Below are 14,429 nucleotides of genomic sequence, written 5' to 3' on the forward strand. Positions count from 1 at the left end.
CACCGGCAGGAGCAGGCTTCTTCTTCGTGAAGAAAAAGGACGGATCCTTGCCGCCCTGTATCGACTACCGGGGACTGAACCAGATCATGGTAAAAAACAGGTACCCTTTGCCTCTAATTTCAGAACTGTTTGACCGTCTCCGAGGAGCCAAGATCTTCACCAAGCTGGATCTCAGAGGTGCCTACAATTTGATCCGAATCAGAGAAGGAGACGAATGGAAAACAGCCTTCAACACCCGTGATGGCTACTTTGAGTACCTGGTAATGCCGTTTGGTCTAAGCAATGCTCCTGCTGTTTTCCAAGAGTTTGTCAATGATATTTTCAGGGATCTGCTTTACACCCGTGTTGTTGTCTATCTAGACGATATTCTGATTTTCTCTACTGACTTGGTTTCGCATCGCAGGCAAGTGCGCCTAGTCTTACAGAGGCTCAGGGAGACCAGACTGTATGCCTAGTTTGAAAAGTGCCTCTTTGAACAATCCTCTTTGCCTTTCCTCGGTTACATTGTTTCCTCCACAGGATTAAAAATGGATCCAGAGAAGTTATCGGCTGTACTCAAGTGGCCTCGTCCGTCTGGGCTGAAGGCCATACAGCGATTCCTGGGCTTTTCCAACTACTACAGACAATTCATTCCTAAATTCTCCACCCAAGTGGCGCCCATCTCAGCTCTGACCCGGAAAGGTACAAATCCCAAGGACTGGCCTTCTGATGCTATGGAAGCTTTTGTTTCTCTCAAAAAGGCCTTTGCTGTTGCACCTGTTCTCCATCGTCCTAACTCCAATGAACAATTTTTTCTTGAGGTCGATGCCTCTTCAGTAGGTGTGGGAGCCGTACTAACCAAGAAATCGTCCTCCGGGCGAATGCATTCCTGGGATTTTTTTTCCGCTGGGCTTTGTTTTTTGCTCGTTTTAATTTTGCTCTTCATTTTCGCCCAGCTGACAAAAATGTCAAAGCAGACGAATTTTCCAGAGCCTTTCTACCTCCTGATCAAGAAGAAGAACCGCAACACATCATTGAACCCTCAAGGTTAGTCGCGGTCGCTTCTGCTGATCTTACCCGCCTTCCCCCGGGAAGACTTTCGTGTCAGCTTCGGAACGTACTCATGTCCTTCGGTGGGGTAACTCATCCAAGTTGGCTGGTCACGCCGGTCAGAGAAAGACTCAGCAACTCATCTCCCGGTACTACTGGTGGCCTGCCATGGCTAAGGACATTCTGGAGTACGTCACAGCCTGTCCTTCCTGTGCTCGTAACAAGACGGCCAAGCACCTACTCACAGGTAGGCTTCAGCCTCTTCCAATTCCGTCCGCTCCCTGGCAACACATCGCAATGGACTTCATCACAGATCTTACAATCTCGACTGGCTGTTCTGTGGTGTGGGTAGTGGTGGATCGCTTCTCTAAAATGGCTCACTTCGCTCCACTACCCGGTCTACCAACTGCTCCTGAGTTGGTGGATCTGTTCATCAGGCACATCTTCCGTCTCCATGGTTTCCCTCTCCACATCGTGTCTGACAGAGGAGTCCAGTTCATCTCAAGATTCTGGAGAGCAGTTTGTAAACTGGTAAGAATTGAACTGGATTTTTCCTCAGCATACCATCCCCAGTCCAATGGACAAATGGAGAGGACAAATCAAATCCTTCCTGGATTCCTGCGTCACTTTGTCAACACCCATCATGACAACAGGGTAGACTTACTGTCCTGGGCCGAATTTTCTTACAACAATCAAGTAAGTGAATCTTCTGGAAAGTCACCCTTTCAGATTGTCTTCGGATTGCAACCCGGAATACCTCTTCCCATCTCCGGATCATCTGGCGTTCCAGCTGCCGATACTTTCCCCGAAGATTTTTCCAAGGTCTGGAGGGATACCAAAACTGCACTGGAGAAAGCCTCCCAGCGTATGAAAAGGCATGCGGACAAGAGACGTTTGGATGCGCCTATCTTTCGCCCCGGAGACAAGGTATGGCTCTCTTCTAAGTACATCTGTTTAAAGATGCCTTCCTACAAATTGGGTCCCCAGTTCATCGGACCATTTGAGATCTTGAGACAGATCAATCCAGTCTCGTACAAGCTGAAGTTGCCTACTTCTCTACGTGTGTCTAACTCCTTTCATGTTTCTCTCCTCAAACCAGTAGTTTTGAGCCCCTTCTTTAAGGATCCGGGTACCACTCCTGACCCTGTCTCGGAGGATGAGGTTGTGGAGGTAAAACATATCCTGGCCGTAAAGAAAGTAAGGGGGTAAGACCTACTACCTGGTGGACTGGAAGGGTTTTGGTCCTGAGGAGAGATCTTGGGAGCCTAGGGAGAACATCCATGCTCCTCTTCTCCTTAAATGGTTCTATGCAGGCTTGAAGAAGAGGGGCTGTAAAGAGGGGGATACTGTTACACCCAGTCCCTTTTCTGGCACGGTGCCTAGGTCTGCCACTATTACACCTGGTCCCCGTCCTGGCGCTGCGTCCAGGCCTGCCGCTGCTCTCCGTTCTGGGCACTCACCTCGACCCTCACATGCTGCACTCAGGCTGCAGCCGGCCTCCTCTGGATCTCATGCTGCTGCTCAGCATTCTGGCCTCCCTCCTGCCTCCTCCTCCTGGCATCCTGTGAGGAGATCTGTAGCTAAGGCTATTAGGGCACGCCCGCCCGCTCTCTTGCCTTCTTAAAGGGGCGGCGTTCATTATTCAAAAAGTGCAATTAACCAATGGCAGTGCACTGGCTGCTATTTCTGGCCTCTCCTCCATAGGGAGAGCGCCGGAGCAACGAGTATCTATCATTGCTACATCCCGTTCTCATGCTAACCTCTCTGCACTGCGTCTGCAGTCTCTGTGCATGGTCTAATGCCCTCTGTCTCCACAGCATATCAGTATCCTGTGTTACCTGGTTATATCTGCAACCATCTGGGCCTATGCCACCCCGTTCCGCCAACAGCCATCCGAGTCCAAGGACTGTGTGAAGGTCACTGGAACCGACTCCTTACCAACTACCCGGATCCAGGACCCGTCTCATTACGGACTCTGCTGTAACTTTTGTTATCCCTTTTGGTCCCGCTGGGACAGCTGCCACATGTTCGGGGTCTAACTGGAGGTAGCACCTGTGTCCTCCGGGTATTCCATTCAGGCCCTGCCTGAGGGGCTTTACTATGGGTAGCCGGGGCTCACTAGTCATGCCCCCTTCGGAGCCCCCCGGACCGTGGTTCCGAGGTTCCACGTAAAAAATAAAAACGATTGTGAACTTCACCATCTCTGCCTCCGCTTCCATTCGTTACATCTGTGCAATTCCCATGACACAGGTTTAGTATTTTTCTTTCGTTATCCCTTTTCATTTTGTGTGCAGGAATTGTACTAACTGTACGGTTTTCTCCCCTTTTGTAATATATTTTGCATATTTTTATAAACTGCCTACTTTTCAGATCAATATATAAAATTTAATAGCTTCGATCCTCTTGCTCTGAGACAACTCAATAACAGCTTGAGTATATCTGCGCAATCCCCTGGCTGTTGTCTTGACACTATACAACCTGGGTGCAATGAATATATGAATATCAGTTCTTCCCATGCTATCTTGTAAGTTTTGCCTTTAGTTACTCTAGATTCATTCTTAAAGTGGCATTTCCACAAATTTACAGAAATGTCGGCCCATTTCTCTGACAGATCTGGTTTAACTGATCCAGGATTGTTCAGTATGCCTCTTGCTCACACATGCTTTTTCAGTATTGTCATAAACATTTGATGGGATTATGGTCAGGGCATGTTTGGGGTCAATCATTGCCCACTTTGAAGAACCATTTGTGTCCAAGCTTTAACTTTCTGCCTGATGTTTGGATGTATTACTTGAATATATAATGTTTCTTCCTCATAACGCCATTTAATATGTCAAGTGCACCATTCCCTTCTACAGTAAAGCACCCCTACAACATGATGTTGTCACCTGTATGCTTCACAACTGGGATGATGTTTTTTGACTTGCAAGGCTCTCCCATTTTCCTCAATGCAATATAATTATCATTATGGCCAAACAGTTCTAATTTTGTTTCATCAGACCAGAGGACATTTCTCCAAAAAGAAAGAGAATTTTGATCATTTTGCTGTTGCAAATGATGCCTCTGTGTTTTTATAGCTGTTTTGGTTCCGTGTAGGTTCGTTTTAGCTTGTTGAGAGGGCATTCAGGGTATGTCAATACTAGTCAACTTTTACTGTTGATTTAGATAGTTGTGTACCTGTTTTCTTCAGCACCTTAAAAAGTTTGTCTGTTGTTTTTGGTATTATGCCGTATATACAGTATATATATTTGCCTACAATGCAAAGGAAATGTGTCATCTTTAACTTTTAGGCCTTTTAGAGATCATTTCATCTTCAGCTTAACTGTTCACAATAACTGTAATTTTCACCAGGAGTGCCCAAACTTTTACATGCCGCTATATTTTTAGCCCACTCAAGAGAATGTATAACCTTGTGGTCAGTATGAAAAGGTTTTGAAATTTCTGAAACAGGCTTTTTCTAACGATATTCATTACATATTCACGATATAATGCCACAAACAAAATTGATTAGCAAAAGAAATGTACAGGAGTCTGCTACTGTGACTATATATCCAATAGCATATAAACAAACCGATGCAAAAGAACTCTGAGCGCACTAAGGTATATATGATGATGATGCTTTTGCTACACATAGGAGACTATTGAAGCCAGTAGAAAGTAGAAAAAATGTTTTTAAAAATATTAAAAGAATTTAAAAAAAAAATTTTTTCAAATCACCCCCTTTTTGCCCCAATCAAAATAAAACAATAAAAAAGTCAAAAATACACAGAAACACCTGATCTATAAAAATATATAAACAATTTATCCAATCGGTAAACTGCACAATGAGAAATTGAAACAACAGAATTACGTTTTTTCGGTATCCGCAACATTGCAATAAAATGCAATAACAGAGGAACAAAACATCGTACCTACCCCAGTGTGCAAAAATAGGCTCTCATCCAGCCTCAGATCCCAAAAAATGGAGATGTTATGGGTCTAGGAATATGGCGCCATTTTTAAAAACATTTTTATTTTTTTACAAACTTTGGATTTGTTTTCACCACTTAAACAAAAAAAAAGAACCTATACAGTGTTTGGTATCTGCAAACCCGTAATTACCTGGATAAAAAAAACTGCTGTGGAATTCCAGTTTTTGGCAATTTCATTGTACTTGACATTTTTTTCCCATTTTCCAGTACATTATATGGTAAAATCAATGGTGACATTCAAAAATACAACTTGTCCCACAAAAAACAAACCCTCACATGGCTATATTGACAAATACAAAATGTATGGCTCTGTGAAGAAGGGGACCAAAAATCGAAAGCACAAAAATGGAAAACTCCAAGGTCATGAAGGGGTTAAACTACACAAGCAAGACACTATTTATATATCTCTTTACCTCATATCTACCTATATATCTCTCTACCTCATATCTACCTATATATCTTTGCACATGGAGACAAAATTGCTTGTGGCAAATCCGCATGCAAAAACGCATACAAAAACGCAAGTGAGCTGAGGTGCAGGATTCATGCTGAAATTCAGCTGAGTGAAACCCTGAACAAACATTGATCGTGGGAACCTAGCCTTAAAGAGTAACTGTATATTTGTGGCATATTGGTATTGCTATTTATAATGTTTTTGATATGTGTTTTCTATACAAATTGTATCTATTGGTTGATATTGTAGGGAATCATGCACTAAGAAAAGCATTAGGTAGCATTCACCCAGGCAATACGGTTTGGTCCAAACATGTGCAATTTTATTGCTTTCATAAAACTCCAAGGAATTCAAAATGAAAACAGCTTCCTTTGAGCAAATAGGCAGCAAATAAACAGCTCATTCAGCAGACACTTATATGTCAGTGTGGGCAAACCCGAACAGATTACAGTCCTTTCTCCTGGAGCAAACGTCAAACACAAAAGAGGTACGGTCCTACCAGTCTTGGTATCATCTTCAGCCTGAGCTCCAGCAGCTTCTGGCACTAAACAGAAGTGTTCATCAGGCTGCAACATGTTACTCTTCAGCTCCAAAACACAGTCTGATCAGCTTTCCTAGATGACCCGTGCAGTCTCCATTCAGATAGAGACTCTGGCTTGTCTCTCTCCCAGCTACAGGTCACATTTTGGCTGGTCACTCACCAGCTTCAACACACTCCCTTCTGAATCCAAATCCTGGTTCTTAGTCAAAATTAGCCAGGTGCATCTAATTAAGACCTGCAGTGCTAGAATTTAATCCAGTCCTACCTGGCTTTGCTGCAACATCTACAGATGATTTAATTGGTCAATAACTAATTTTAATTTTTATTTCATAATCAGTAGTACACATGCAAATAAGCAAACTTTGCAATATATTTTACCCTTCCCTCTCAGACGCTGCAAATCTCAGCATAGACATATCTGAGTCTGCTGTGGAACTCATACATTTTGAGGGTGAATTAGTAACTCTTATCTATCGCTTTCTAAGCTCCTCTCAGCTGATTTATGACCACAGACCACATCAGAAACATCAAAATAGAATGTGTAGGCAAACAAAAGGCCTGTAAAAACCAAACAGTACAATTGGGTTTTCATTAAAAATGTTGCAAACATTATTTGTAGTTCTAAATACATGTGTGGCACCCCTGAGGGTCCGGTCACCACAGAGGTACTGCACCTCATCCAGAGGTGTGGTGCCCCACCCTCAGGTAAGGAGGGAGCACCACCCAGGATCCCTATCACTCGCACACAACACACGCTAGTTAGTAAGGGCATCTGGGTGTACCCTTTGGGAGGATGGCCTCATGCCAGACTGGCTAGGAAAGGATGTTGGGGAGTTAGTGTGGAAGGTAGGTAGAGTGGGAGGAGCTTAGGTAGTGGAGTGATTGTGGGCATCCAATCAGAGAGAGAAAGGTGACAGTTGGTGGGTGGAGCTAGTCTGAGGTAAATAGATCTTTCCAGAGAGTAGTCAGTCGGTGGCAGGACAGTGTAAGAGCAGGATTGCCATGAGAGGACTGAGGGTCAGAGAAGAGAGAAACATCTTGACCACGCTCCTAGGCTGGAAGGAAAGGGTCTTTGGGGCACGGGGAGTGCGATTAGCCACCCGTGGGGCCCGCATCCCAAAGGGAAGGACTAGACCGCGGTGGGGTAGCCGGCCCCTGAAGCTAGTGGAGAACTACAAGGCTCAGCTAAAAAGCCGGAGGCTGGGGTGACTTTAAGTGCCTCAGCCAAATCCACAAATATTCCTCAAAAAGGCAGCAGTAGTGATAAAGGACCCCGGGGCCTGACCCACGTCGCCCGGTGTGATCCGTGGCTGCCAGCTTGGGACACTGCTTGTGAAGGCGCAGGGTAGGAAAGAAGGGAGAGATCAGCGCAGAGACACCGCTTAGAGAGGAGACACAAGGAGGAGTCTTAAAAAGGTGTTCCTGATCTACCTGGGAGTTTGCCGGACCCCTTCCTCGGAGGACACAATACCAAGCGGGTCATCGTGTGCACAAGACTTGTGAGTGAAAACCCAGAAACTGCACCCAACTGTGTCCTTGGTGTCATTTACACCTTGCCTGCCATACACTGCATTCACCATCACCGTCACCGGCTCAACTGCCCTGGGACACAGCTCTGCCGTGGAGAGCTTCACCATCTTGGCTGCTTTAACACCATCCCAGTAGATCTACATCACAGCATCGGCTACCCTAGCCGAGTACCACATGTGGCGTCACAATTCCCCTTTTCTCAATTAATTATCCCACCATTTTTCCCCTCATTTAAACTTCCATCTTCTTTATTGGACACCCAGGGCCACGGACCGGGTCACCATCACCGCCGTGACACTTTCCCCCTTAAAAGAGCCTGAAAAGCCCGGTTCCGAATACCCCTGGCCATGGGGGGCATTCCACATGCATTAAGGTAAAAAAATGGCTCCAAAATGGACAACCTTTTTAACGTACCATGTGACAGTATATAGTAATATAAGAGACTTAGAGCATGTGCAGTTGGGGCATTCAGTTATATGTCCACAATATAGGCTATTACTTGGCATTTTTCTCATACATGGCAAGTAGGACTTCAACATAATTTATGGGTATGTATTCCTACTTGCCACATTATTATAGATACAGTGGTGTTAAAAGTGTTTGCCCCCTTCCTGATTTTCAATTCTTTTGCATGTTTGTGACACTTAAATGTTTCAGATCGCCAAACAAATTTTAATATTAGACAAAGATAACCCAAGTAAATACAAAATGCAGTTTATAAATGAAGGCATTTATTATTAAGGGAAAAAGAAATCCAAACCTACAGGGTCCTGTGTGAAAAAGTGATTTCCTCCTAAACCTAATAACTGGTTGGGTCACCCTTAGCAGCAACACCTGGAATCAAGCGTTTGCGATAAGCGGCAATGAGTTTTTTACAACTCTCTGGAGGAATTTTGAACCACACATCTTTGCAGAATTGTTGTAGTTCAGCCACACTGGAGGGTTGCCAAGCATGAACTGCCATTTTAAGGTCGTGTCACAGCATCTCAATTGGATTAAGGTCAGGGCTTTCACTAGGCCACTCCAAAGTCTTAATTTAGTTTTTTTTAAGCCATTCAGAAGTGAACTTCCTGGTGTGTTTTGGATCATTGTCCTGATGCATAACCCAAGTGCACTTCAGTTTGAAGTCACAAACAGATGGCCGAACATTTTACTTCAAGATTTTTTGGTAGACAACAAAATTCATGGTTCCATTTACCACAAGTCTTCCAAGTCCTGAAGCAGCAAAGCAGCCCCAGACCATCACACTAGCACCACCATATTTTACTGTTGGTATGATGTTCTCTTTCTTTAATGCTGTGTTTCTTCTACACCAGATGTAATGTGACATACACCTTCCAAAAAGTTTAACTTTTGTTTTGTCAGTCCACATAATATTCTCCCAAAACTATTGGGGATCATCAAGATGTTTTTTGGCAAAACTGAGATGAGCCTTTATATTCTTATTGCTCAACAATGGTTTTCATCTTGGAATTCTGCCATCAAGGCTTCTTGGATGAGTCATTGCTACGCTTTTCAGGTAGTTTTTGGTTGGCCTGCCACTCCCGGGAAAGTTCACCACTTTTCAAAGTTTTCGCCTTTTGTGGATAATATTTCTTACTGTAGTTTGCTGGAGTCCCAAAGCTTTAGAAATGGCTTTATAGCCTTTTCAAGATTGATAGATCTCAATTACGGTACTTTGTTTCTCATTTGTTCCAGAATTTCTTTGGATTGCAGCATGATATTTAGCTTTTGAGGAACTTTTGGTCTACTTCACTTTGTCATGCAGTTCCTATTTAAGTGATTACTTGATTGAGAACAGATGTGGCAGTAATCAGGCCTGGGTGTGGCTAGGGAATTTGAACTCAGCTTCCCAAAGATGTGACAGTTAATTTATGTTTAATAAGGAAGGGGAGGGTGACAACTACTTTTTCACACAGGTAGGTTTGGATTTCTTTTTCCCATAATAATAAAGACTGGTGAATTCTCTCTCTGGATTCCCTCTGGTGATTACTGAAGGTAGTGGAGCTGGTCAGATTGACAGAGGGGTTGCGAGTTCTCTTTCTGGACTCCCTCTGGTGGTTACTGGAGGTAGTGGAGCTGATCTGATTGACAGAGGCTTGCCACCTGATAATGAGGAAGATGATTGGAGATCTGGGGTTTCTGATTGGGATTTAAGACAGCTGACTCCCTCTATCCTGGCTGGTGATTTTCCTTCTGTGCCTTCTGAGGTCTGATGTCTCCTGCTCTTTCCCTGCATGGTTCAGCTAAGTGGTTCATTTGTTATTCTGTTTGCATTTGATCTGGTTTTGTTTATCTCTGCTTTGTGTGGGTCAGCCAGCTCCGGCTGGGGCTGTGCTGAATCACCGCCCATATGTTACTGCATGTGCCAGTTTGTTTTGTCCCCTGTTACATTGGTCTCTTTTTGCTTTGCTTTCAGAATATACCAGAGTGCTGATATAGTAGGGGCGAAGTCGTGCAACTTCAGTGTTTTTTGTGCATCAGACGTGTTGGACTTGTTGCAGGGTTTTTTGCGTGATTGCAGACAGTGTCTTTCCTTTCCTGTCTTGTCTAGTCAGTGTGGGCCCCATCGTTTGCTCAGTCTATTTTTCTGCCTGCGTTTGTGTTTTCATCTTGTCTCACCGACAATATATGTTTGGTGGCTATGTATTCCTTTGGGGTCTGCTCCGGGGCAGTTTAGAGTTCCCCTTTCTTGCTATAGGCTTAGTTAGCTCTCCAGCTGTGCCGAGGCATCTAGGATCATCGTAGGCACGCTCCACGGCTACTGCTAGTTGTGTGGACAGGATCTGGGGTCTGCAGCCGCTTAGTTACCAACATCTCTGGTTTTCTGTTACTTAGCTTGGGCCTGCTATCCTCCTTGGTGCCCATTCATAACAAAAGACCTTCATTTCTAAACAGCATTTTCTGTTCACTTGTGTTAACTTTGTCTAATATTTAAATTTGCTTGGGGATCTGAAACATTTAAGTGTGACAAACATGTAAAAGAATAGAAAATCAGGAAGGGGGAAACATTTTTTAAAACCATTGCATGTGAATTATATAAATGTACATGTGTGGAAGATCCACTATCCAAATATCTTGACATATATTACTTGGCTTTTGAATGACTTTATTTGCTTTCTTTTTTATTTCTCTGTAAAGGGTTGGCTGTTTAATAATCTTCTGTAACATTTGAATACAGAAATAAAATTTGCTGATGCAGTGCTAACATTCTGTCCTCAAATAAAATGTTGAAAATCCCAGCTTTCCAGAGTTTATTATGCTCTAGGAGGAAAGCCGTAGATCAGAGTATATGATTAACTTGGTTTTATTTAGCTTATATTGATTATCTGTCTTTGACTAAATTATTTTGCATTTCAGGGTGAAAATCAGCAGCAATTTGAAAAGCAGTTTCAGTTTAATAAAGTATAGTAAGTTGCGTTAAAAGAAAAACTTTTTCCTAAGTAAGGCAACAACCCTCACATTGTAGTCTACACATGAAGAATAACTACATCCTTCTCATTCAAGAAAAAAATGTTTTCCACTGTGGTAGGGTGGCTCACTCAGCTGCACACAGATGTAGCGAAGGAATGCTGTCTAATTCTCTCACTGGTTTGTAAAGGGTGCTGCATAAACCAAATGCAGAGTTAGCAAAAATAAACATGGCCTTTCTGTACTAAGGAAAAACAAAAAGGTAGCATACAGAACAGTCCGTGTTGTCGCGGGGATCTGCCCGATCAAGAAAATAAAAATACACTGATTCACCTCTCCTTATCAGGATACATAGAGCTGGAGTTCCTCTCTTCAGGCCTACTGAACACTAAATGCCTCAGAAGGTTGACTATTTACATCCTAGGCCCCACTCTGGGGCTGAGATATGGTAAACAGCCTCCCACCCACTCTTCAGAAGTTCACTTAAAAACCTAGCCCTTAAAATGGCTGATTAACCCTTCACAGTGCTTAGTGTGCTGGAGCAAACTTTCAGGTTTCAACTCACTGAAGCTAATAGCCTCAGTGAAACATATCTCCCCTCAAGTACTTTGCCAGTAACTTTGTCACATATCCCTCCCCCTCTGCCCAAAGCCAGGGGTTTTGGGACATTTAATCATGTAGTTTCCAGGGCCTGTGTTCCACATGAAAGCGAAAACCGTAGAGCGCTAGAAACCATTTACTCCCCCAGGCATTCTTCCCCTATCTTTCCCTTATCCATCTCAGGGGCGCATGATCTGATATTAGACAAAACTTCCGTGCTAACAGGTAGTACCTCAGCATGTTAATTGCCCATGTGATGACCAAGCACTCTTTCTTTACAATGGTATAGTTCTTTTCACAGGGAGAGAGTTTCCTACTCAGGTACAAGACAGGATGTTCATCTCTATCTATATCCTGGGACAACACAGCTCCCAAGCTGACTTTGCAGGTGTCCGTCTGGACAACTAACTCTTTAGTGAAGTCATGTGCGACCAAGATCGACAGTTTACATAGGATGAGCTTCCACTCCAGGAATGCCATTTCCACTTCAGAGGACCATTTGGCCATCGATGTCTTCGTGCCCTTAAGAAGATCAGTTAGGGGCAGCTATCATGGTGAAATTCAGGATAAATTGCTGAGAGTATCCCACAATTCCCAGAAATGCCCTATCCTGCTTCTTGGAGACCAGTTGAGGGCAATTCTGGATTGCCTCTACTTTATTCACTCGCAACTTGATTTCGCCTCTACCGACTACATAGGACAACTATGTTGCTCCTTTCCCCATGGCGCACTTCTTTGGGTTAATGGTAAACCCTGCCTTCCTCAGCACACCCATTACCGCCTGGACCTTCTGCAGGTATCTTCCCCAATCCGGGCCAAAGATCACAATGTTATCTAGGTAAGCTGCAGCATATTTTTTGTGAGAGGCGAGGATCTGGTCCATGGCCCTCTGAAAGGTACAAGAAGCTAAATGTGATGTCCAAATTTGACGCATATCCGATGGTACGGGTTGACGAACTCATTGAGAGGCTTGGTTCAGCCAGATACAGCGCAACCCTGGACCTAACAAAAGGGTACTGGCAAATTCTCTTCGTTGTGGGACAGAACAATGGACAGGTCAGGGATATTGCTGTTTTTTATTTTCGTTTTATTATAGGAGACGAGGGATTCAGTGTAATGGGATTTAGGTGAGTATGGTTTAATTTAGACTCTTTAAAAGAGTCTGTGTCATTATAGCTGTGTCTTTATTTACCATACAACTATAGGATTAGTAATGGATAGGTGCAGGGGCGGACACTGACAGCTTGGGGCCCCTGTGCAAGAATTGTGTCTGAGCCCCCTTCCTTTTATGGCGCCAAAGAGATATATATATATTGTGAGGTAGCGCTGTCATTCAAGTAGGGGACCCTCGCTCAGCAGCCTCAAAATCAGATCCTGCACAGATTTTCCATAAACTCAAAACATACTCCTTGCGGTTTATTCACCCATCATAGAGCCACAGCAGCACCATACAGTTCATACCCGTAGCATAATCCAAAGCAATCAACATAAAATTCATCACAGCATAGCGTCCTTGACAGAGCTTCTCTCTGTCCTCCCTGTGGTCACACAGGTTGGCATACACAGGCTCTTCAGCCTCATAATTATCTCACCCACGTCAGGGTTTCCTCATGGCTGTTGCTCCACGCTGCAGACATCCACTCTCTCCTCTGGGACTCTCAGACGCTGGCAGCCATTACACACAGCCCCACACAGGCTGGTAGCCAGGAGACAACTCTCCTCACGGGACCTTCCGCTCTGGACCAACCAGGTCCCTGCATTCACCACATGTGACCTACCCTGGCCACATTATATGGTCCATAGCCACGCCCACCGGGTCACATGACTATGACCTCATCACAGGTCCTTCACCCACACATATACACTTTACAATAGCATTAATAAATACACCCCCTGGGTGGGTTTGTAGGTGACTAGTTCCTAACACATTGAACCAGCACCTCAGCAGTATCACTGCTGATTAACACACACATAAACCTCTATCTCAAGGCCACCCCCCTTGAGATACATAATGATCCTTCCATATTCTGCCACTCATCCTCTCTCTTGGGACATCCACACAGCGCCCCCTAGCGGACACAGTGGTCATTACACCACAATATATATATATCTATATATATACAGTATATACACACATTGCCACGGAAGGTTCAGATATCGGTCAGATGCCGGAGAATGCCTTGGCTGTGAGGAAGATTTGTTCTCTGTGCCAGTAGAAGACTAAGCAGCTCCAGGCTTGGTAGACAGTCCGGCTGTAGCAGATGACCGTTCCTGTGGGCCATTGCTTCCACTGCAGGTGTACGGTACAGAGTATGGGCTGGGGCTGCGCTTCATGGTACGGCAATGGCCAGTGTATATCCTGTGACTCGCATATCTAGGACTTGGGGCCTAGTGGGAAATACAGGTGACCACCGCTAGGGCCAGTGTAACTATCACAGGAGCTTACGGAGACTGATGGGTCACAGGCCTGGTACGGAGAGGGACACCCGTCAACACATCAAGGCATAAAACTGCTAGAAAATATTCAGAACAGTGTATATAATAGAACACAGTGTCGGACTGGGGTGCCAAGGGCCCACCAGTAACATTGACTTAAGGGGCCCACTTTTCACCTGCATACAAATATTACACAACCCTGGTTAATAAATTTACCTATATCTCTATGTAATAATAATTTGGGCAGTTTGGTTAATTAATGATGAGATGCTGCTTTTTTCTGAACAGAGTGAATAAAGTGAATTATGACAAATCCTGCCCATACATTAAGGTTGGGGGCCCTGATTTGCACAGGGGCCCCTGTTACCCTATTGTCATGATCCATGCTGAATCATGACAGATAAAATGCACTAGTAACCTTATTTTTCTCCTAAAGCTGTGGTGCTTAAAGATAGTT

The sequence above is a fragment of the Dendrobates tinctorius genome, unplaced genomic scaffold (genome assembly GCF_039654945.1).
Source record: "Dendrobates tinctorius isolate UK_male_01 unplaced genomic scaffold, ASM3965494v1 ptg000016l, whole genome shotgun sequence".
NCBI classification, from domain to species: Eukaryota; Metazoa; Chordata; class Amphibia; order Anura; family Dendrobatidae; genus Dendrobates; species Dendrobates tinctorius.